At 42.7% G+C, this 9,521-nt stretch overlaps 1 long non-coding RNA gene across 1 annotated transcript; it reads left to right on the top strand.

Annotated features, from left to right (window-relative positions):
* Positions 1 to 391: 391 nt before the first annotated feature.
* On the top strand, positions 392 to 9,034 carry LOC140843985 (uncharacterized). The gene is made up of 3 exons (XR_012121996.1): positions 392 to 1,011; positions 2,587 to 2,709; positions 3,622 to 9,034. It is a non-coding gene; the product is annotated as an uncharacterized lncRNA (long non-coding RNA).
* The last annotated feature ends 487 nt before the right edge of the window (positions 9,035 to 9,521 follow it).

Below are 9,521 nucleotides of genomic sequence, written 5' to 3'. Positions count from 1 at the left end.
GGTCAAATGGTATTTCTATTTTGAGCTTTTTGAGGAACCTCCATATTCATTTCCACAATGGTTGAACTAATTTACGTTTCCACCAGCAGTGTAGGAGGGTTCCCCTTTCTCCACAACCTCACCAACATTTGCTGTTGTTTGTCTTTTGGATGATGGTGATCCTTACTGGTGTGAGGTGATATCTCATTGTGGTTTTAATTTGCATTTCTCTGATGACAAGTGATGTGGAGCATCTTTTCACATGTCTATTGGTCGTCTGAGTTCCTTCTTTGGAGAACTGTCTGTTCAGCTCCTCTGCCCATTTTTTAGTTGGATTATTTGCCTTTTGTTTATTGAGGTATGTGAGCTCCTTATATATTTTGGATGTCAACCCTTTATCAGATCCGTCATTTGTGAATATATCCTCCCATACTGTAGGATTCCTTTTTGTTCTATTGATGGTGTCCTTTGCTGTACAGAAGATTTTTAGCTTGATATAGTCCCATTTGTTCATTTTTGCTTTTGTTTCCCTTGCCTGGGGAGATAATATTCATGAAGAAGTTGCTCATGTTTATGTCCAAGAGATTATTGCCTATGTTTTTTTCTCAGAGTTTTGTTTTCATGGCTTACATTCTGGTCATTGATCCATTTTGAATTTACTTTTGTGTATGGGGTTAGACAATGATCCATGTTTCCTCCTTTTTTGCAGCCACCACCTCGGGCTTTGGAGCTACAACCAAGACCACCAGCAGCGGGACCAGTAGCTCAGTGTTTGGCAGCACCATCTCATTGCCCTTCACATCCAGGGTGTCAGCAGGCCCCACTGGGAGTGGGGGCTTTGGGATGAGTGTGGCTGCCTCCCACAGCAGCTCCACCACTGGGGTGTTCAGCTTTGGCGCAGGACAGAGTGGGAGCACTGGTGGCATGGCTCCTTGGGAGGCCTGAGTCAGAACTCCCTGGGTGCAGCTGGCCAGAGCACACCCTTTCCCTTCCATGTGGCCGGTACGCCTCAGAACACGTCTGTGTTTGCAGGTGAGATTTGGAATGGGCTCGGTCTGCAGTGTCAGGTGCTGTTTTAAGTGCCGACACGGTCTCTGCTCTCAGAGCTGTACACTGTGGTGAAGAGACAGATGTTATCACAGATGTTATCTGTAAACAGCATCAGGTAGCCGTGTAACTCATGACCGGAGGAGCTATTTAGGTAGTCAGGGGCAGCCTTTCTGAGGCAATAACAAACTGAGGCCATGGCCATAGTTCCAGAGTTGGGAGCAGGGACTGCGGCTGGGAGTGAGGGTGTTGCCGGCACAGGAGCAAAGGCAGAAAGGCAGACATGAGCCTAATGTTTTCATGAGCAGAGAACAGCCAGGTGTGGCTAGAGGTTTAAAAAGGAAAGTGGGATAAAATGACATTAAGAGACAGGCAGAAGGAAGTTCATTCATGGCCTTTTAAAATGTTTTTGCTAAAGGACTAAAGGAAGTCACCATAGAATTTCAGGCAAAAGAAAGTAATTTTATTTGCCATGTGGAAGATGCATGATAAGGAGTTTGGGCCCAGGTAGCTTCCATTTTCTTCACTGTATATAAGAGCTCCTTGGAGCGCTTTATGGAGAGATGTATACCAAGGAGGGCCTCTCAGTAGTCATTTTGGAGAGGGGGAGAAAATGACATGTGAGAGCTGTGCCAGGCAGTTCTGAAGTCTGGGAAATTGTGGTTAGGAATTTGAAGCAAGGCTGGTCAGCACAGTTGTGTGTATCTGCCCAGCAACAGTCAGGCTTGAGGTATGGATCTAAAATAAGTGGATAGAGAGTAAACCCAACCTGGTTAAATGGCACAGGGAGCAGGAGGGGCAGGGGGCTGACTACAGGCCCTGATGAGGCAGAGGATCTGGAGTGGTTGTGATTGGCATGGGAGCAGGGACAGCACTGTGCTCACATCCGAGATCTGGGGGAGGATCAGTTCCTGGTTGCAATAAGGTGCGACCCCCATAGGCCAGGTGGGGGGGAAGATTACATGCAAGGTCAGCACCTTGGGGGGCACCCACCCCACCTCAGGCCTAGACAGATACAGATACATGTGAGAGGATCTTCCCAGAGAGCCACTGTGGAGGGTAGCCCAGCACTGGGCAGGAGGCACCATGAGGGCAAGTATGTGCAGGAGATCGAGTTCGAGTGAGCCTGTGGAAGGATGGGGGCTGACTGTGGTGTGGGGCTGTGGTGAATTAGAGGAGAAGGAGCAGGCAAATGGGGAAGAGACATAACATTAGTCATGAGAGAAAGGAGGTCCATTCAGTGTCCCCCTCAGCTGTGCTGTGGTGGCCAAGGGAGTGCAAAGGTTCTCCTCAGGTGGCCAAAGGGCAGCTAAGCGGCTTGTGCTCTGCTGCAGCTGGTGGAGAGGGGGGGTGAGCTCCAGCTCACGTGGAGCACAGGGGTTAGGACCCAGTCACCCCATGTGCTTCCTTACCGAGGGGTGAGCCAGACATCAGTGTGGGCTGAGGGATCCTGTGGGGATGCATTTGCAAGCAGACTTCCCCCAGTTCATTACTGCCTGCTTTGACACCTTCTTCTTGTGGGCCTAGTTGTCACAGTTCTTTGCGGTCTCTCCATTCCAGGCACATCCACACCCACCTTTGGTCAGAACACCCCTGCCCCTGTGGTAGGTGCATCAGGCATCAGCCTCTCCTCTGGGGCATCCTCAGCATGTGCCCAGGGCTTTGCTGGACCTGGAACCTTTGGTAAGTCGCAAGTCTCTCTAGTCAGGGTGACCTGCGTATTCCTTGAAGATGGGGTTGGGTTACTGGGGGAGTGTTGTGTATTTTCCTTGGCCCTTGGCCCCACTGCAAAAAAGAATTGAAAGGCAGAGACACAGTAGTGAAGCAGAGGAAAAGTTTTAATAAAATTACTTACAGAAAAAGTGCAGTCAACCTCAGAGAGGAGCACACTGAAAGGTTGAAAAGAGAGAGTTTAAAGTGAAAAGTTTACACACTTAGAAAGTGCAGGTGACCTCAGGGAGAGGAGCTCCCCTAGAGGTTGGGGGTTCCCCATTTTAAGGATTCTTCAGGAATGTGACTAAGGGCTGGGGTTGCAGACCTGTTAGGTGGTCTTTGAATAATACTTAGAACTAACTTAACACAAGCAACTTCCTGCTGTGATTTCTCCCTGGGAGCCCAGCCTTCTTGGTCTGGGAGCATATCAAACAAGACTGTCTGCCTGGCTCCCAAGGTGGGCTGAGTTATTGTCTGTTTGCTAGAGAGTAAGTTAAGAGTCTTACTTCTTAACATCCTGGGTATTAAAATGCAATCTTATTTTTAAGATGGAATCCTTCCTGCCTGTGACTATGTTGTTTTTGCTGGGCTTGCTTGCCATTATTAATTGTCCAGATTGCAAACTACTTGATTAGTGCCAAAGGAGAAAAAAAAGCATGTAGGTAAAGTTAAAAAAATAAGCTGGGCATGCTTGATTAACACAATAAAGCCATGGGCTCTGCTGAGGTACCCTCCTTTCTCTGGGGAGTATTCAAACATTCCAGGCCAAGTTGCTCCTGGCTTTTTGAGCTTTAACTGATTCACTTTGGGTCATTTTTAGTGGGCTTTTTCCTGGCCTTATTCTCTTTCCATCCCACTCATATCTATTTTCCTGCCTAACAGGGTGCAGTCCCTCAAAGAAGAGGCTAAGAGAGATGTGACCTCACTGGCAGTTAGTCACCACTGAGGAGCAAGGAGGGAGTGGAGGCCTGGGACTGCTGAATGCCTAACTCTGGAGATCTGATCTGGGAGCACAAACGTACATTTCATGGTGTTTTCATGGTACTCTCGTGATTAGGGGGTTGGAGAGCTAAGACAGGCAGAATACCTGCAGAGACTGAGATTCCAGCCACTTGTGGAAAGTAGGGATCCATATCTGGCTACTCTGGGACAAAAGAAAGCCGGGCAGTCTGAGAGACTTCCAAACAGCAAGAGGGCTGCTAAAGGGCCAAGGATTGCACAGAGCTTATTGCTCAGGAGAAAGGAGAGGCAGACAAAATTGTCCAGGTGCACTCTGTCCAGGAGGTTGGGAACTTTCACGATCTTTAGGAACTCCAGCTCCCTGGCTGGCTACACAGCTCCAAGGACCACCTCCATGATAAGCAGCCTACTGCGCCTTTCTCCCAGCCAGCCCCACCTGGCTTGCAAACCGGCAAACCCAACCCTTGCATTCGGCCAGCCAGAGGGAAGCCATGTCTACAGCAACTACAAACACAAAGCATAGAGCCTTATACCTGTGTGTTTGGCTCACTGGTTCTGGCAGTGGAAACAGGCACAGCAGCCAGGAAGCAGGAAACCACTCTTGCCTCCCCCCAGGCACCAATACCACTCCCCTATGACCCCCAACATTGCTTCAGGGGCTGAGCAGCTCCAGAGAGTAGAGCTTCTGAGCACTACAGGGCGCCATATATAAATACGAAACGCCAAAGGAACCTGGTTCAGAGTAAAATTATGAATATGAATACAACCCCTGAGAAAGATTCAAATGAAATCGGCTTCTTGAATCTGCCTGAAAGGGATTTCAAAATAAAAATCATTAACATCCTCATGGAGGTACAGAAAAATATTCAAGAACTCAGGGTGGAATTCCAGTTGGAGATCCAATCATTACAGAACACAGTATCAGAAATGAAACATATAATGGAAAGTTTTAAAAGCAGATTAGATATGGTGGAGGAGATGATAAATGAAATACAAATTAGAGAAGAGGAATACAAAGAAGCTGAGGCACAGAGAAGAAAAAAGGATCTCTAAGAATGAAAGAATACTGAGAGAACTGTGTGACCAATCCAAATGGAACAATATTTGCATTATAGGGGTACCAGAAGAAGAACAGAGAGAAAAATGGATAGAAAGTGTCTTTGAGGAGGTAATTGTTGAAAAGTTCCCCAGTCTGGGGGAGGAGATAGTCTCTCAGGCCATGGAGGTGCACAGATCTCCCAACACAAGGGACCCAAGAAAGACAACACCAAGACATATAGGAATTAAAATAGCAAAGATCAAGGATAAGGACAGACTATTAAAGGCAGGCAGAGAGAGAAATAAGATGACTTACAAAGGAAAGCCCATCAGGCTATCATCAGAATTCTCAGCAGAAACTTTACAGGCCAGAAAGGAGTGGCATGATGTATTTAATGCAATGAAGCAGAAGGGCCTCGAACCAAGAATACTTTATCCAGCAAGGTTATCATTTAAATTTGAAGAAGGGATTAAACAATTTCCAGATAGGCAATAGCTGAGAGAATTTACCTCACACAAACTGTCTCTATAGTGTATTTTGGAGGGACTGCTATAGATAGAAGGATTTGTAAGGTGTAATAGCTGTCGTCAGAGGTGGTTAAACCACAGTAAAGAAAGTAGAATAGCTAATGACTAGACAAGATTAAATGAACTATCCCTAAAGTCAATCAAGGGATAAACAAAAGAGTACAGAATATGATACCTAATATATAAAGAATGGAGGGGGAAGAAAAAGGAGGAGAAAAAGAAGAACCTTTAGACTGTGTTTGTAATAGCATATTAAGTGAGTTAAGTTAGACTCTCAGATAGTAAGGAAGTTACCCATGAACCTCTAGTAACCATGAATCTAAAGCCTGCAATGGCAATAAGTACATACCTAGGGACTATCTCCCTAAATGTAAATGGTCTGAATGCACCCATGAAAAGACATAGAGTCACTGAATGGATAAAAAGCAAGACCCATCTATATGCTGCCTACAAGAGACTCACTTTAAACCCAAAGATATACACAGACTAAAAGTGAAGGGATGGAAATAGATATTTCATACAACTAATAGAGAGAAAGAAGCAGGAGTTGCAGTACTTGTATCAGACGAAGTAGACGTCAAAACAAAGAAAGTCACAAGAGACAAAGAAGGACATATGTAATGATAAAGGGATCAATCCAACAAGAAAATATAACTTATAAATATCTATGCACTCAACACAGGAGAACCTACATATGTGAAAGAAATATTAACAATTAAAAGGGGGAAATAGAATGCAAAGCATTCATTCCAAGAGACTTCAACACTCCAGTCACTCTGAAGGACAGATCAACCAGACAGAAAATAAGTAAGGCAAATGAAGCACTGAACAACACATTACAACAGATGGACCTAAGAGACATCTACAGAACTCTACACCCAAAAGCAGCAGAATACACATTCTTCTCAAGTGCACACGGAACATTTTCAAGAAGGGACCATATCCTAGGCCACAAAAAGAGCTGCGCTAAATTCAAAAAGATTGAAATTGTACCAACCAGTTTGTTTGACCAGAAAGGTATGAAACTAGAAATAAATTAGGCAAAGAAAATGAAAAATTCCACAAACACATGGAGGCTTCACAACATGCTCCTAAATAACCAATGGATCAATAACCAAATAAAAACAGAGCTCAAGCAATATAGGGAGACAAAGGACAACAATGATTCAACACCACAAAATCTGTGGGATGCAGCCAAGGCTGTGCTAAGAGGAAAGCATATTGCAATACAGGCCTACCTCAGGAAAGAAGAATCTCATATGAACAGTCTAAACTGACAATTAATGAAACTAAAAAGAGAAGAACAAATGAGGCCCAAAGTCAGTAGAAGGAGGGATATAATAAAGATTAGAGCAGAATTAAATAAAATTGAGAAGAATAAAACAAAAGAAAGAATCGATGAAAGCAGGAGCTGGTTCTTCGAGAAAATAAACAAAATAGATAAACCCCTAGGCAGACTTATCAAGAAAAAAAGAGGGTCTAGACACATAAACAGAATCAGAAATTAGAGAGGAAAAATCACTACGGACACCACAGAAATACAAAGAATTATTAGAGAATACTATGAAAAATTATATACTAACAAACTGGATAAGCTAGAGGAAATGGACAGCTTTCTAGAAAAATACAACCTTCCAAGGCTGACCCAGAAAGAAACAGAAAATCTGAACAGACCATTTACCAGCAATGAAATTGAATCAGTAATCAAAAAACTATGTAAGAACAAAACCCCTGTACCAGATGGCTTTACCGCTGAAAGTTATCAAACATTTAGTGAAGATCTAATACCCAACCTCCTTAGTTTTTCAAAAAGTAGAAGAGGAGGGAATACTCCCAAACTCATTCTATGAGGCCAACATCACTCTTAATACCAAAACCAGGCAAAGACACCACAAAAAAAGAAAATTACAGACCAATATTTCTGACGAACATAGATGCAAAAATACTCAACAAAATATTAGCAAACTGAATTCAAAAACACATCAAAAAGATCATCAGGATCAAGTGGGATTCATCCCAGGGATGCAAGGATGGTACAACATTCGAAAACTTCCATCAACATCATCCACTACATCAACAAACAGGACAAAAACCACAAGATCGTCTCCATAGCTGCTGAAAAAACATTTGACAAAATTCGACATCCATTCATGATAAAAACTCAACAAAATGGGTATAGAGGGCAAGTACCTCAAAATAATAAAGGCCATATATGACAAACCCACAGCCAACATTATACTTAACAGCGAGAAGCTGAAAGCTCTTCCTTTAATATCAGGAACAAGATAAGCACACCCACTCTCCTCACTTTTATTCAACATAGTTCTGGAGGTCCTAGCCATGACAATCAGACAACACAAAGAAATAAAAGGTATCCAGATTACTTCAAGCTCTACTACAAAGCCACAGTAATCAAGATAATTTGGTACTGGCACAAGAACAGACCCACAGACCAGTGGAACAGAATAGAGAGTCCATATATTAACCCAAACATATATGGTCAATTAATATATGATAAAGGAGCCATGGACATACAATGGGGAAATGACAGCCTCTACAACAGCTGGAGTTGGCAAAATTGGACAGCTACATGTAAGAGAATGAAACTGGATCATTGTCTAACCCCATACACTTCAAAATGGGTCAAAGACCTGAATGTAAGTCTTGAAACCATAATACTCTAGGAAAAAAACATGGGCAAAAATCTCTTGGATATAAACATGATCAACTTCTTCATGAACATATCTCCCTGGGCAAGGGAAACTAAAGCAAAAATGAACAAGTGGAACTATATCAAGCTGTAAAGCTTCTGTACAGCAAAGGACACCACCAATAGAACAAAAAGGCATCCTACAGTATGGGAGAATATATTCATAAATGACAGATCCGATAAGGGGATGACATCCAAAATATATAAAGAGCTCATGCACCTCAACAAACAAAGAGCAAATAATCCAATTAAAAAATGGGCACATGATATGAACAGACAGTTCTCCAAAGAAGAAATTCAGATGGCCAACATAAACATGAAAAGATACTGCACATCCCTAATCATCAGAGAAATGCAAATTAAAACCATAATGAGATATCACCTCACACCACTAAGGATGGCCACCATCCAAAAGACAAACAACAACAAATGTTGGTGAAGTTGTGGAGAAAGTGGAACCCTCCTACACTGCTGGTGTGAATGTAAATTAGTTCAACCATTGTGGAAAGCAGTATGGAGGTTCCTCAAAAAACTCAAAATAGAAATATCACTTGACCCAGGAATTCCACTCCTAGGAATTTACCCTAAGAATGCAGCAGCCCAGTTTGAGAAAGACAAATGCACCCCTATGTTTATTGCAGCACTATTTACAATAGCCAAGAAATGGAAGCAATCTAAGTGTCCATGAGTAGATGAATGGATAAAGAAGATGTGGTACATATATACAATGGGATATTATTCAGCCATAAGAAGAAAACAAATCCTACCATTTGCAACAACATGGATGGAGCTAGAGGGTATTATGCTCAGTGAAATAAGCCAGGCGGAGAAAGACAAGTACCAAATGATTTCACTCACCTGTGGAGTATAAGAATAAAGAAAAAAACTGAAGGAACAAAACAGCAGCAGACTTACAGAACCCAGTAATGGACTGACAGCTACCAAAGGGAAAGGGACTGGGGAGGATGGACTGTGACTGTAATGCCATATGTGGGGGGGACTTGATAATGAGGAGTGTCTACTGACCACAGTGTTGTTCAAGTGATTGTATATTAACCATACCAAAAATAATAATAATAAAATAAAATAAAGAAAGAACTTCAGCTGTTTCATGGGCACAGGGCTTGCCTTTGGGTTGATGGAAATGTTCTGGGGCCAGAGAGGGGTGATGGTCACGCAATCCTATGAATGCACTAAATGTCACTAATGGTAAAATTTACCCGTCTTTACTGCAATAGTTTTTAAGAAACAACATACAGATTAGAAAAAATGTTAACATCAATACCCACAATTATTTCCATATTTTTACTCCATTTCTGCCCTTGGACATAATTCATATTTGTGAAACACAAACCAGAAAATACCACCCTTCAAGAGGAAATAAACTATCTCATGATGGTAGGTAAACAATGGAGAATCCAGAATGACACTCCCCTCCAGAATTCTAGATACTTTCTAAGCTCTAGCAGCATTCTCTCTCTGCCCCTACATAATTTTTTTCTTTCCCAAAGGCAGTTTTTACCTTATGGATACCTGACCCTTGAAA

The sequence above is a fragment of the Manis javanica genome, chromosome 10 (assembly GCF_040802235.1).
Source record: "Manis javanica isolate MJ-LG chromosome 10, MJ_LKY, whole genome shotgun sequence".
Lineage (NCBI taxonomy): Eukaryota > Metazoa > Chordata > Mammalia > Pholidota > Manidae > Manis > Manis javanica.
Note: the sequence above shows the minus strand (reverse complement) of the source record. Positions and strands in the feature narration are given on the sequence as shown.